General features: G+C 41.7%; 1 long non-coding RNA gene across 1 annotated transcript; it reads left to right on the top strand.

Annotated features, from left to right (window-relative positions):
* LOC132916133 (uncharacterized) lies at window positions 1-7,124 on the top strand. The gene is made up of 3 exons (XR_009660018.1): window positions 1-146; window positions 213-443; window positions 6,812-7,124. It is a non-coding gene; the product is annotated as an uncharacterized LOC132916133 (long non-coding RNA).
* Window positions 7,125-15,460: the final 8,336 nt, after the last annotated feature.

Genomic DNA, 15,460 nt, shown 5'->3' on the forward strand with positions numbered 1-15,460 from the left:
CGGCGAACAGAAGCGAGAAGAGAACGGAGAGAAGAAGCGCGGGTGTTCCTCGCTGGAGAGAGCTATAATAGCACGAAACATAATCCCCGGGTGAATCTAACGAGTCCTGTAAGAGCGAGCTGGACCAACGGGGGACGAAGAAGATGGTAGAAAATAGAGATAGAGTTAAGGAGTTTGTTCTTGGCTAGACAGAGAAGAAGAAGGTTTTTCAGGTGTGAGAGACGAGTAAGGATACGTGACTGCAGGACGACCAAGAGGAAGGAAGATAGTCGAAAGAGTGTAAGATTGAAAGTCAGAGAGGAAGAGGGGAAAGCGGTTCGGCGCCTCTCCGATCATTCTTCAGTCTAGCGCAACGACTCATCGGCTTTTTTTGCCGCTGCGGCTCCGAAGAGACGTTCAAATTGCTCTAATGGCGGACCAAAGAGGAAAGTTATGCCCGACAGGTACTTATCTTTTTCCCAAGTTCGTGTGTCTTTCGGTGCCAACCCTCCCCGTTACCACCTTTTGCTTCCACGGTCTCGTGTTAGCTCTGCTCACGAAACGACCACGGCTTATCGATGGAATCGTCGAGCATTCGTGATCTTTTAAAGATACGTTTCCTTTCGAAGGAACTGTTTACTGCTTCCTGGACCGTACACAAAGGAAGTTATACCGAAGGGATCGTATACGAAGAACATGGCAGTTGCGAGAATTTTTGTTATTTGTTTTAGACGATCGATAGTTTTCTATACAAAATGCGTGGTATTTAGTTTACGAACTTCGAGGCTCGAGTTCGCGTGAATGTATCGAGGGTGCCACGAGTCACTAAACGTGGCGTCGACAATTTTTATTTTTTAAAACGTTCGTTATTAAAATTTGTAATAACGGGTCTATTCGTCAGAACGTTAGTTGGTCAGAAAACGCATCTCCACCGTAACGAGGACCTAATGCCATTTTACCGTGGTCACGAGTTCCGTGGCCCGCGAAATCGTTTAGACAGCAACAGACAAGAGGAGTTCGTAGCGGAATCGAAGCGGCGCGTAACTGAAAATTGAGATAACAAAAGAACGGAGTGGCCCGTTCTCTTGGTGTAATTACGGCCGGTCGTGGCGGCCGCGAGCGCGCTTATTATATTTGCCATAATTGCCGAGGTCCCGATTCAATTTGATCGCAGTTGTAATCTCGCTAGACGGACTAATTGCCGACGGCGCGTATCTGAATTCGTGTATCTCTGGCAAACGCGCGAAATTGCCCCAAGGGGAAACGAGACCATGCGCGCTCAGCGCGACTCCACTATCGTCGTTCTTTTAAAAGAGACGATGTCGAACGAGCGGTTGAGAGTTGCTGGCCAAACTATAATCCCATAGCCGGCGTCGTCATTATGTCTACATCGTGGGTATGCGAGCAGAGCTCGCCATTATCTCGTTTACGTCACGAAGACATTGCTCGCGTTCGTGGCCGGCGCAATTCAGAAAATCACTAAGAAATAATAAGTCAGCGCGGATCCTGGCTTGCACGGCCACCGAGCGTTCTTCCTATCCGGCCGATAGTAATTACCCCGGGACGTGTACGCGGATACATCGTCCGTTGGATCACGAGACGATTCCATCCCTTGCCACGTTACGGAACAGGACCGGGCATCTTCTTTCCCGGAAACTAGAAACCAACGTTCTTCCATCGAATTACGATAAACGCGAGTATTCAAGGGAGATGATTTTGTGTGTAACAAGAATTGAAAATAGGTGACACGGAGTTCATAAATGGTCTTGTGATCGAAAAGTTTGTGAAATTCTAGGCTCGGGGAAACGTAAAAGAATTCTTCCTTAGAGAAGGAATAAATTCTAAAAGTTGAATATACGAATTAATCCTAATAATTATGGAAACAAACTGTCGAATCTATATATGCAAATCTATGAGAATATATCTTAGAAGAGGAGCTATAAATATGAGTTTTTAAGATAAATTTCTGAATCGAGATCGAACGGATTGAAGCTTGTAACATTATACGTTATAGATAACTCGTATATGTACGTGGTTACGTAAGCGAAGAAGAGGAGACGAATTAATCGTGTATCGCATAATCGCCTTAAATGAAGCTAATGCGAAGGATCGTTAGATTCCTTTTTACGTTTAATAATGCCATGTTCGGTCCGTTAGTCCAATTGTAATACCTTCATTCAAGGGGATATGAGCAGATAAACGTTTGAAGCGCTAATAATTGAAGTGTTAGGATAGGTGTAATGTCAATAGCAGTCGTTCTTACTGCGGTTTCAGAGAAATCGACTCCATTTGCGGCTTTGCTGACCAAAGGCTAGACGTTTCAGAGAGACTGCTCACAGTTGTATTTCACTCGAGGTTTTATCCGAAACTGCGTTTCGTGTTTGCAAATCTTTCCTTCGCGTTTTGCTTAATCTCTCCGTACGTAGCCACAGAAAAAAACGACCACGTATATCCTTCGATGGTAGAATGCTGCAAACAATTGCAATTAATCACGATATTGCATCATCGCTAATTTTGTTGAGCATAAAAGATTTTACATTTAACATTTAGCAATTCTATGACATCATAGTAGCTTGGATATCATTACAGCAATTATGAATTCTTTTTTTATAAATACAATAAATGAAAGTTCTAAAGTTCAAGCAGCTGATCAATCAGCGTCCTATTTTTCTACCTCGCTATTTTTTATTAATACGATGGTACATCCTTCGTTCTATAATTCTTCGAATTATTAAATTACGCGTATAATCAGTTTAAAAAATCTACGTGCAGCGATTTTCTGCCTTCGATTTACTAAAGGAAATCGAAAATATTTTATTTTTTATATTTTTTTACCTTTCAAATTCGAAGAGTATATATCGATTTCTGTAACTGGCTGTAGGCTAAAATTCGTAGTTTCTTCTAATCTCTGAAGAGAAATCGTGGAACGGTCCGTGAGGCGGTCCGTCGCCGAACACAACGAATAATAGCCGTTAGGTCGTCGTTGCCGAGTTTTTACGATCGGCACGTCCGCCGTAGCAGGAAGAAAAAGAATCTGTGGCATAGGTGGTATAAGTGGGTCACTGTCGCTTTCAATTAGGCGCAAAACGGCGCGAGAAGAGATGGCTTCTTCGCACATTTGCCGGCGACATCTCAGACGAGCAAAAAGCAAACGACCCTTCGCAAAATCTTGTCTCTTACTTCCATCTCTTCCTTCCGTCTTTCTCTGTTCCCGTCTCCATTAAAAGACCTTTGCCCTCCTTCCTCAATGGGTCTCTAAGTTTGAGAAAGGTCGGTCAAACTCGTGGCTTCCACTTCCCTTCTAACCTAACGATATCTCGTTAAACCTTCCTACTTATTCGACGATCGATATTTGCTTCTCTGTTCGCTTTGATTTCGTTTCGCGTTCTAGATCGATATCTTTTCAATTCTTACATGGTAGTGGATAAAGGAAAATTTAAAAGATAAACGGAATTTTTATTATAATTATAAAAACAAAATTAAAATATATTTGACAAGCGGCGAATAGACATAATTCAGAATATTCGATATAGTAGAAATTTCTTGGAAATAAGATTTAAGAGAGTTGTGTGTTCGTATTGTGAATGGAAATGGTGAAGCCTACTTGTAGAATTTCAAGAAATCGGCGCCAACCGGAAATGATTTAACGGTTCAAGAATGATTTCCTCTGGGTAGACCCCAATCTTGAGACGTATTTCTATTCTCCTATGAAAAGAAAATTCAATCTCGTTCACGTAATATGTCAAAATGTCTCTTTATCTACAAAGAATATGTGAAAGCCTGATATATGGGATTTGCTAAAATCAGTTCGAATATCACGATTCTATACGATTAACATTCTTACTCTTCGTTAATAATTTTTAGTTTCCTCTTCGACTTTTAATCTAATTACGACTTTAAAATCATTTTTCGAGTATAACGTTAAAAAAGAAACTCGTTATTTGATAATTACAGCAAGATAATATTAATGATATTTAATCTATTTATATGAACGTTAAAACGTGTCAGTGTACAAGTTAATAAATAAACGATTCTACTTTACCATTGCATGCAAATATTTCACAATCTACTTTGAGTAATTCACGACTTGTTCCTTTCGAAAGAAATGGATTGATGGACGAATCAAGGCCGGGTTAAGATTGACGAAGCGCCATGAATATAATCCCACGACTTCAGCCTCCGGTGGAAACCGACCTGGGTCAACGGGCTTCAATAGTATCTCGGCCTTGCAGTCGAATCTTTATCATCCTTTCTGTTCTCGCGCGTGTAACGGATTCGAGAGGCCCGGTACTCAGGTATCGTAATATCCCCTTGCTGATTTAATCTTTACCTTTTCATTCCCTCTTTTATCTTTATCGAGCGAAATATATCGTTACGTTTAATCTGATCGCTATTAATTACGATATATGCAATCGTGAAACAGGTTCTTCTAACATTTCATCTTAAAAATATTCGTAATTTAAAGGAAGTTTATAAGAATAGAAAAGATTTAGAGAAGACAACAAAAACGAAAGCAACGCAACAACCGTAAACATCGCTCCACGCTAAACTAAGAAGCTGCAAGAACTATCCTCATTTCCTGTCAGCTGACCGTCAACGAACGAGTTCCCGATCCGGTGCAAACCACGAAAACGACAATTCGAGCCGGTTCGTCAAACAGAGAGCCGCTACAAGGCAGCCGGTCGTCGAAAAGGGAAGCGCATCCACCGTTTCCCACGTAACGATTTAACAACATCCCAATTACTATCCCCGGGGCGGGGTGAGCGTTCCGCAAACAGGGCAAAGTCACAGCTACGAGCAAAAAGACAGCCTGGTAGCCAGAGGGCCGCGATCATGGTCTACGCCACTGGTACGCCACCGTTGCTTCGAGAGATACACTTTTTGTGGGTTTCTAGGCCGCTAAGGAGCGAATGAATGAACACGGCTCTTCGTAATCCATTCATGCTTCAAGAGGGTACACCCTTTCTCCTTCTCCTTCTTCAAGGAGATCGTTGGAACGAGAGAGCGAGAGATAGTCAGAGACCCTTCATCTCCTCGGGATCCTTCCTTGTAACTCGCGCTGTTATATTTTGTTTGTCTGCTTCCGAAGAACCCTCCGGACCTCCTTCCTTCGTCTCTTTCGTCCTCCTCCTCCGTCTCATCCTCCTTCTTCTCCTCCACCTTCTCTTTCCCTTTTCTCCCTCGTGTTAGACCTCACTTAGACCCCAGGATCTGGGTCAGATTACATGTATACAACTTGTTGAGGCATCAACCGTGGCCGAGGGAACCTCGTCGTCGAACGAGCAATTCGCAAATCGAATTACGACCCGTCGCCACCCCTTCGACGTCTTACTTCGATCATTCCTTCCGTCACGATTAAGCGACATTCCTGCGATCCCTGCGCGTTGTTTCGCGCGCCGCTGACATCCAGGCATCGTAATCAGACGCTGGAATCGAGGAAGGCTCGAGTCGATCGATTCGCCTCATCCTCATAATCGAGTTTCTGTTCTTAGTTTCTCAGGCTTTGAGAGGGGGGTAGTTTTGAGAGAGAGAGAGAATGAGAGAAAAAAAGAGTTTGGACGATAGAAGTGGTTTCTTCTCGCTGATTTGAAGTGAAAGAGAGTTATTCATGGATTTTTTTTTTTTCAAGATACTTCGTTTGTGTTGAGCTCTGTTTGGTGAATTGACGAGTTGTTAATGGTTCATTGATTCTAGAGTTCGGAAAGATCAATCTTATCGATGATTCGTAGTGTGAACTGAGCAGATCGAAGCGTTTAGTTCAAGCATCACGACAGATGTTTTCTTTTCTTATCTAGCGAAAGTGAAACGAAACTTATAAATGTCTACTCATCTGGAGGATTCACAACGATGAATCGTATTGTCCGAAAAACTAAGTTTCGAGGCTTCGTCGTTTGACGGTGCAATTATTTTTCTTTCGAAAGATTCTTGATAATTTATACCATGTTTAATCCGACAATAATTTTGTGTTTTATAATAAAAGTAATGGCCGTAATTGCTGAAAACGTAAGGTCTTAAAAAATTGGTACTATTTATACCATGTGCGAATGTTTGTCTTGGAACATTTACCTTCTTATTTCTGTGCATAAATTTTCTCCAGCTTTCTGGTTTCGAGCGTTTTAACGAATAACAGTATATCAATGGACGCGACTCGTTTATCAAATCAGTTAATTTGGAATATTCCTGAGGGGGCCGCGTTTCGACCGTTCGTCGTTATCTTATAATAAAACATCTCGCATTGCGGTGAAATATTTCCCGGTCGGCGGTGATTAATTTAGTGCGAATAAAAAAAATGACAAAGGTTTATTTTAGCCACCGCAGCGACGTGCTTTATCGGTGCGTTGATCGAGCCGGGTTACCAGCCAAGTTCTGGTGCAACCTGGAGAACGGCATTCCATCGATTTCGTTGCAGCTGCTTGATCGTGAGTGTTCCCTAAAGCGTATAACCAACGATAGATGGATTTGTCAAAAAGTTTTTCTCCAAAGTTGTTACCTTACTGTTACTTTGTATTACGTAATTTTCCATTGTTTCAAACAATTTAGCTATATGAAGTTTATATCATTTTCAATTGTCAATCACTGTTGAGGAGATATTCTTATAGCAGTGAAGCTAAAATTAAAGTTAACTATTTATAATCGTTTTGAAGTAATCTAGCTATAGTTTGGAAGGAACCGTAATTTCAAATCAGCTGGCATAGCGTAACATTAAAACAAACGAAACGGATTATCACATGATAGGACAGGACTAAACGCTACTTCAACGAATAAATAAAGCTCGATCTGCAGCAGATATTATACAAGATAAAAATGAATTTTTCTATATTTTTTTTTACAGAAAAAAGAATTACGGTATTTGGTTCCAGAACGCGTGACACCAGTCCTCTCTTCGTTATAAGAAAATTAATTCTCAAAAACATCTCACAATCAAGATTAAATTATACAGCTGCCAGCTGGAGCCTAAGTAACTCTACATCTTAGAGATAATATTCGTAACAGAGTTTCTTAGAAACGATGACTGGTGCTTTACAACCAACAAGAACTTGACACAGCTTATGCAACATCTCGTTTAATGTCGAGAGTCACAATTCGATTATTCTCTAAACTTAAACAAGGCCGATCTATGTAAATGGAAAATTTCAGATACCAGACGCGATCACGGAGAAATGTTATTAGATTTTAATGATCGCGTAAGTGCAGCACACTTTGAAAGACGGAAACGTATGTTGCACGGTTCCCAGACGCGGCCAATTAATTCGGCAAACCGGGCAATTAGTGAAATTATTAATAAAAATCGTAATGAAGCTAAATCAACGGTGATAGAAGCCTTCCTGTGCGGTCGTCGGTGGGCCATTGTACGACCATGATGCACCGTTTAATAATCGGCAACGTCTTTCGAATTGTATGTCAATTGGCGACAATAATAAAATTCGACGATGGCGTCGAGACGTCGTTTGCCACGGTATGTGCGTTCGTCTGCGCGAAAGTCGATTAGTTTGTCTCTTAATTAAAGACCTCGCGCGACTGTCAGCTCGTCATACTGCGTAAAGTGGTTTTGGATAGTCGAGGAAATTTTGAATAACCACTGAAACATATCGTGATTCGTTTCGCAGACTTATTATTCCTAGCATGACAAACAATGATTAAATTGCAACGATGAAAAATTGTGCAAGGCGCAAAGGTACGCGTGAATTCACATAATACGCAAACATGCAAAATATGCAAAGTAGGTACAGTGCTCGTTGTAACATTTAGTAGATGAAACAAATCTCTACCTAGGCTCCGCTCCTTCAGTCGTATTCATAAGGATATAAATTTGCATAAACATCCACACTCTTATGGTAACAGATTTATTGCGTACAAAGTTCCATCGCGGCATCGTACTACTCTTCCTGTTCTGAATCTGACGAAACCCTATGCAGCTGGTTGAAACGAGAACGATCTTCTCCTACGTAGCGAGGAGATCCGTGAAAAATGGCAAGATCGGCAAAGCCCAGGAGCGAGGTGGAAAAGGCAGGAAAAGTCCTGTCGGTGGATCCGTTCTAGGGACGACGATAATTCCGGTCGACGACGTCGGGACGAGAGTAATTGGCGGAAGGAAGGACCGGATGCAGCGCAGAGGGAAGAACGGATGGAACGAAGGAGGACACGGAATGTAAAATGGCAAGAGTATTGGCTGCACGGAACGAACGAGACCACGCACAACTAAGATTATATTCTCATTAACTCGATCTCGGCGGGGAAATCATCGGGACGAATGGAAATTGCTCGCGGGATTGAATATTCGACGGTCTTCTTTCGGATCGAGCCCGAACAAGCAGAAGGATCTTGGATATTCCGCTCGGATGTCGATCCTCTCAATTTCCTCGAATAAGACGGATGAGACTGTTTTTTCTCCTCGGGAACTGGTTATGAAAGCTGGCAATCATTTTTTACTCGACGTTCGAGAATAATATTTTGTTGCACAGAGTTCATCAGAACGTCGTTGGGTAATTATGAGAATAATGTTGCAAACGAAGAAATTTTAATTAACTCGTTAGGGATCAAGCAGAGAAATCATTTCGAAAGATTGCATAAACGTATTTACCAAATAAAACGAGGGGGATAAGTCGTTTTGTAAAAACACAACAAATGTATTAAAATAACAGATACATCGCAAGAGGGACTTCACACATTCGATACACAAAAAGGAATATACAAACTATGATCTAGCAAGAAACATTTTATCGTGATGCTATAGGATACTTTAATTTCTTCAAGATTCATACAGTTGTAGCGTCCGGATGGAAGGAGAAAGAAAAAGATGAAGATGAAACGTTGGGTTAAAGCAACGTTGGTTCTTGATGAGTTAAACAAATCGTCTGGGTTTTAATTGCGTAATTATGTTTCGTCGATATAAAATTTTCGAGATGACGAAATTTTCTCCAGGATATGGAAGTATTTTTATGAGTATAAAATGGATCGTTACAGCTAATTTAATCTTCTTGTACGAAAGTAGTATAGCAGAAGAAAGGTAGAATTGTTTAAACTTGGAACATTGAGTTCCAAGTAGGATTTGTTAAGTGGTAGGTTTTCTTTTCTTTTTTTTTTTTTTGTTTCAAGGCATCGAATATAGGTGCACAAAGGAGTCCGTAACTCGGAGAGACGCCTTCTTACCGGGAAGTCATCGAGTTCGTTTTCCACTTCGATGCCACGGTTCTCGAGATTGATGGAACGGGGCTCGGTGACAGGAAAATTGAAATCCCCCGCCTTCTTCTTCGCCTTAAAAGAATATTGTATATAAAAACGATGTCTGAGTTGCAGAAATTCTCCCGAGCGGTCGGATCTGGTTAAAATAAATTACACTGAAAAGAAGCAACTCGGAAGCGAACAAATTGTTAATGATGCAATTCGCCGAAGCCTTGCACGTTACATATAATTGAGTACTAACGAAGATACGGTTTCTCTATATTTGTAATTTATTTCTGGAAATTTGGAACACAGTTGCAAAATTTACATTTATTTCAAAAGCTTTACCTACGAATTTAAATTAACGTAATGGTCACTCCAGAGATGTAATTCTGTCGGATATAAATTATTTATAATAAATACATAACGAAATTGTTAAATCGTTTTGTTTGGAATATCAAGTAAAATTCGCAGCTTCTTAACGAAACTCGAAAAACCGCCGTACTATGTGAAGAAACTGAAAAAGTCTACAACTTCTCCACCCTTTGTGAAAGAAACTACAACTTTCCTCCTCTTTGTCAATTTCCTTCTCCACATTCAACAGCTATCTTCCGTTCAAGCTGTTTTTCCGGTGAACGTGTCCGTTCGATGTAACGCGACTACGAGCCATCAAGGTCCCCAATAAAAGAGGGGCAATCGCGAAGAAAACGGAGCTTTGGAGCACGCGACAAAGGAGCTCCCTGTGAAATTCACGATTCCCTCGCGACTCTGCATAATCGAATGATTCTTCCGACGACGTCGCAACATGTGCGCTACGTCGTGTGACGTCACGGCCGAGATAAACGTTGGAAAGCGGATGGATGCTGGAGAACCGAATTTCTGCCCAAGGAATGAAAGAGAAAGACAAGACAGTTAGTATTAGATCGTCCGAAAAGTGTCTTTCTTTCGCAAACGTGATTTTTACAACAGTGCACCTTCGTACAAACGTGAAACCAAGTCCGTGAAATGTCGCGTTGTTTGTCTCAACAGAACGAAATGGATCGTACGTAATTTGACAAAATAATATAAAACAAAAAACATTGTGCGTCTATTAGTTCCTCATAAAACGAAAGAAACTTTTCGGACAACGTAATACTTTTACGATTAGCCAAAAATAAATCTTGTACTTGTATTGTCTCACCGAAAGGAGGAACAAATTTTATTAACGAATTTCTCGCGTTTCTACTCGATTCTTTTTAATATCCAAGCAAAAGCAGTATCTGTTTAAGCATCCCATTATTTGATCGACGTTCGTACTAAGAAGGTAAGAAAATTTTGGAACGATCCGATACAACCGTTTCAAAGATTTCGTTACAGCTTCTGCTTGAAATTAGAATCTGTCCCCGAGCGTATATACACGTTTGACTGTGGAATCGGCGAGATTTCGTGCGACCGAGGAAAAAGGAAGCGTAGGAGAAGCGAGAGAAGGTGGAAGATGAACGAGACGAAGACCGGGAAGAAAGAAACGGGCAAACTGTAGACGACGAACAACAGACACAGAGTGGAAAGGGATAGAACGACAAAGGAAGGAAACGTGAAAGCGCGATAGAGACGATAGTAACGTAGAAGATGAGAGAGGAAGCGAGAAGACGCTATGAAATTGGCAGTCTAATAAAAGAAGCCAGGGAGGAATCGACTGCAGTGGATCGATTCGAGACTGCATTTTCATCGTGATAACGATCGCTCATCAAGGATATACCTACTACTTCTTTTATCTTCTCTATTCTACTCCCTCCACCAGTTCTCCGATCCTTTAAAGCGATGATCATTTTAAGGTATCGCGGCATGGTCCATCTTTTCTTTTCTTCTTCGTCCACGTCCACTTCTTCTACTAGTTCTTCTTGTTCCTTGTTTTTCCTAGCGGTGTTTTCTTATCTTTTTTTTTTTTTTCTTCGTTCGAAATACTTTGTACTTTTATTCTCACCCAGAACGGGGCTCGTTTTTAATGATAGACTTTTTGGTCGACTGCCGCGGTGGCCCGTCTGTTACCGGGCCGGCCATTGTATCGGACCGATAATTAAACGTTGCCAAACGCGAACGCGCGCGAACGTTCATTTTGTACGCGATTACGCTAAACGCGATAGTTACTCTCCTCGCCGATCTCTGTCTCCTTTGCTGGATGATGAACGAGAGGAAAGACTGGGTTAGTGAATCTGTGTTTGAAGAATTGCGCGATGAATAATCGTTTAAGACGATACCCGGTCCTGAACGTTTAATAAATAACATTCAACACACTAACTTGCTAATAGGTGTATAAATCACAGACACTAAACTGACCAACTCCATCGAACTTAATGGGGTGGTTTAAAAAAAAAAAAAGTGGAATTGATCGGTTCTACTACCCAATGGCTCGTATTATACCAACGACTGTAAATACACTAATAGTTGCAACCTATGAAGACTATAAGCTCACACGTGTCATTCGAAACAGCTACTCGCATTATACCGATTATTATTAATGCCACAATCTGTATTACACATCTTAAACGAGTCACATTCCACGGGGCAATAAATCTCGCAATTACAATCCGGGAAAACGAGTCGCGATGCTTACGAACACAGTATCGGACATGTTGCCGAGCAAAAGGTTGTTCACATCGAACGAGGCACAGTTAAAAACGGACGTTTCAACGAATCGGCGGAATTAATCGGTCTGTCGAGGCTAATCGAATGCTGGTTCGAGCGAGAGATGCCACTTAAGGCACGGAATATGCCCGATATCTTAATTTCGGACGGTGTCGTCGCGTGGAGCGTTTCAGTCAGGCGAAATGCACCCTGGAACCGGTTAACGCGACACGCTGCAAACGGATCTTTAATTTTGTATCGAGGTAATGAACGTCGGCCCGCGGAACTCGCCGTTTTCTCGATCGTCTGCGGAACCGTGAACGCAATCTCGCCGGGTTTTATTGGAGCTTCGGGCGATTCTAATGGCCCGTAAAGGAAAAGAGTTCGATACGAGGCGCGGATCTAGAGAGAGAGAGAGAAGTTTCGAGAGAGCCGAAGCCATGGCCGGAATCTACGGAGCTACTTTATTCGATCGACAGAATCACGATCGTTGCGGTCGAATTAAAACCGATCGAGGAAACGTCGTTAGTTTCTAATAACGAGACAGATAAAATCCGGACCTCTCTTTTTATTTAGGGATGCGTTCGGTGAAACGTGACTTGGATTATTCGTGGAAAGCGAACGTTCCAAGATTACGTAGTTTGTCTTAATTCTTGGAATAAATCTTGACCATTTTGGATTCGTTCGCGACTGCAATTTAAATCGCAGATCCGCGAAGCTTAGAAGTTTAGAAGATTATTCTATCGAATGGAAAATATAAAGATACGAAGGTAAAAAATAAGGAATTGCAAAGTTTAAGAGTAATCGAAAGGCACACACGAGGCATTTAAAATTCTGAGAGTGGATTTACAGTGCAATTGAAAGATCTTTGAGAAGACTATTCAGCACGTACTAAATTGCTTCGATGCAACAGTTTAACATGATAAACGAAGCATTCTTTCTATCGTTACGATGTTCTTAGGTTTCTTGGAAATATTCGTGACCCGTGATACGGAGAGAGCTACATCGGATCCAAGAAAGCAAAATGATGGAAGGAAACCATACTGATAAAAGTGTCAGCGTTTCAATCGCGAGATATCGCTCGAATTTTTTAATTGGACCGTTATCTTGGTTAACAGTGCCCTTTGTTATTCTTCGATTCTTTGGCAAGTCATGCTATATAACCGCTTTCGTTGTCTCTCATTGATACTTAACTCGCTCTCGTAATCTCCTGTATGAATTAAAATATTCTTGTCTAATCAATCAAATAGATTACGACTTCGATTCATAAAATAGATTTAATGCCAGAAGATGTTTGTACTCAGAGTTTCATTATCATTTATCATTATTATCAAATCTCTACTACGTAATCCTGTTCACATTTTCTCTCTAATCGTTGAACAAGCAAGTATCATCAACTTTTACGATCAGCAACATGCTCCGGGTTATCTACAACGTTGCTCGTAGTCCAAAACATTGGTCGGATCAAAACGGATGGGTTCGATAATTTCCAAGGAATCGAAGAAATTGAAGGAATCGAGGAAATCCATATGGTTGCTCGAAACGATCGTTGAACACACAACGAGCAGAACATCTTCGATTTTTCTTTTTTCTCCATTCACATGGCAATCAACGTACCAATTTTCTATCTCGATGTCCCGTGTATTCCTTCTATCTCTTCTACTCTTCTAATAGTATTCTCGATGAGCGAAGAGAAGAGAAAAAAAAGCGAAGAAAGGGGGAGGCGTCGCGATCTCATCAGCGAGCAACAAAGTCCTCTTTGTCTTGCAAGTCCGCGATTGTATTTGGTCGCCGCGCTGTTCGCACGTTACTCAGCCGCGTCTCGATCGAGTAAACACGCTAATCGATTTCAAGGATGAGGCAAAAGGAATGGACACGGCGGGCAGATAGGACGACGAAGAAACGCAAATCGAGGGAGAAAGGGACGAATCCTGGCAAGAAAGGGAATATTTATTTCGATCTTCTTCAGATTTTATCACTTTATAGCTCCATGTTGAATTCGACGATTGCAATTTGGCTTATAGTTGCGTCAACGCACGAAAAATTAGCTCTGGCAATTTCCAGCTTGTGACACTATAGAATTTCGCTAATTACGTAGCTAAATTGCCGAGCAAAGGAAACCAGAAAGAAATTTTCTTCTTGAATTATGAGAACGATCATTGGATTTGAAAATATGAAAAATTCCATAATCTCCAAATACGGTCTTTATAGAAGATAGTTTCATGCCTCATCGAATCGCAGGGAAGAATAATGAACACTTTTATGCTCGTTGTACGTCCTCTCTGTAGTCAAATTACGGAAATAAAAAATTCGTCGAGAACCAGAATTCGCTTAATCATTGTATTCGCGTAATTACTACGTCATAAGCGAATGTTCCCCCGCGTCATTATTTTCCCTTTAAAGTCCCTCCTTTTCGTTCATCCTCGTGTCCGGTTACTTCATCGAACCGCTGTCATTACTTCTTTACTCGCTCGTGGTTATGGACCGACGAAAGTACTTACTCAAATACCTACTTAACTTGATCGCTCGTCTTCGAACATTGTTCTATTCGCTGTCAGTCCATCGTCAAATCTATTCTTCGAATTATACAATGAATTCCATCGCACGACGTCTTCGTTCTCAAAAAGTAAACTTTGATAGCTACGAGCTCGATAGAAATTAGAACAGAAAAGATTCGATCAAACGCATTGACGATCTATACTTTATCCTTTGATTATTTCTAATTCTTATAACACCATTAAGGAATTCTATTAGATGAAATAGAAAAAAATTAAAAAGACGCGATTAACTTGATAAAGAGCACAATTACCGGAAGAAAAGCTGGGAAAAACAAATTACTAGCGAAAGAAGAAGAGATAGGAGGAGAAGGAGAAGCAAGGAGAACAGAGGTCGATCCTCCTGGCAGGATTCGCGGCGAAATCGGCGGTTAGAAACGGCCATGAACCATTTTCGCCCTACGAAGGAGCAGCGCACACAGCACAGACAAAATAAAAATGCGAGGAGGAACAGCGACCAGGCGCTCAAAGCGAGGGAAAGGGGATACTAGAGAGGACACGGGAGAGAAGAGAAAAGGAGAGACGAAGAGAAGAGAAGCCGGCCAACTTCTCTCACCCGGTTTGGGCTGGCTTGGCCTTCCAAGGGGCCAGCCTAGACTCACGATTCTCATCTCTTGTGCTGGTCCACCGCGAGACGAAATTCGTACGTTGCTTCTTCTTCTTCTTCGTCTTCTCCGTCTTCTTCTTCTTCTTCTCTTCCTCTTCGTCTTCTTCTCGACATCCCTTTTAGCATCTTCTTCCTTCCACGTAAAAGGACGACAACTAACGCGTTCTCTCCGTCTTCTTCCTCGGGCCAGTCGCGATTTATTAGTCGAGCTAATTAATAGGCTAACTGGACGCGGGTATGCGAGTATGCGTGCACGTCGCGTCGGTGCGAGTTTCGTGGAAATCGAGGCAACGATTCGCGATTTATTGCCGCGCGAAAGATTCATGGTTTCGGGCCGGGCGAGCTTTCCTTCTCAGCGATCTCCAAAAGCCTTTTTTCACCGAGAGGAATAGAAGGTCTAACGGCATCGACGCGATCGTAGCACTGGAATTCCTTTAATTCGGATGTTCCCGCGATGAGGGATCGATCCTTCGCAGCCAAATTCCTTTCAGCTCGGCCGCCGCGCTGCCACTGTAATTCGACGTTTCGATAGCACCGCCTCGAGACCGAACCA

This window comes from Bombus pascuorum, chromosome 1, assembly GCF_905332965.1.
Source record: "Bombus pascuorum chromosome 1, iyBomPasc1.1, whole genome shotgun sequence".
NCBI lineage: Eukaryota > Metazoa > Arthropoda > Insecta > Hymenoptera > Apidae > Bombus > Bombus pascuorum.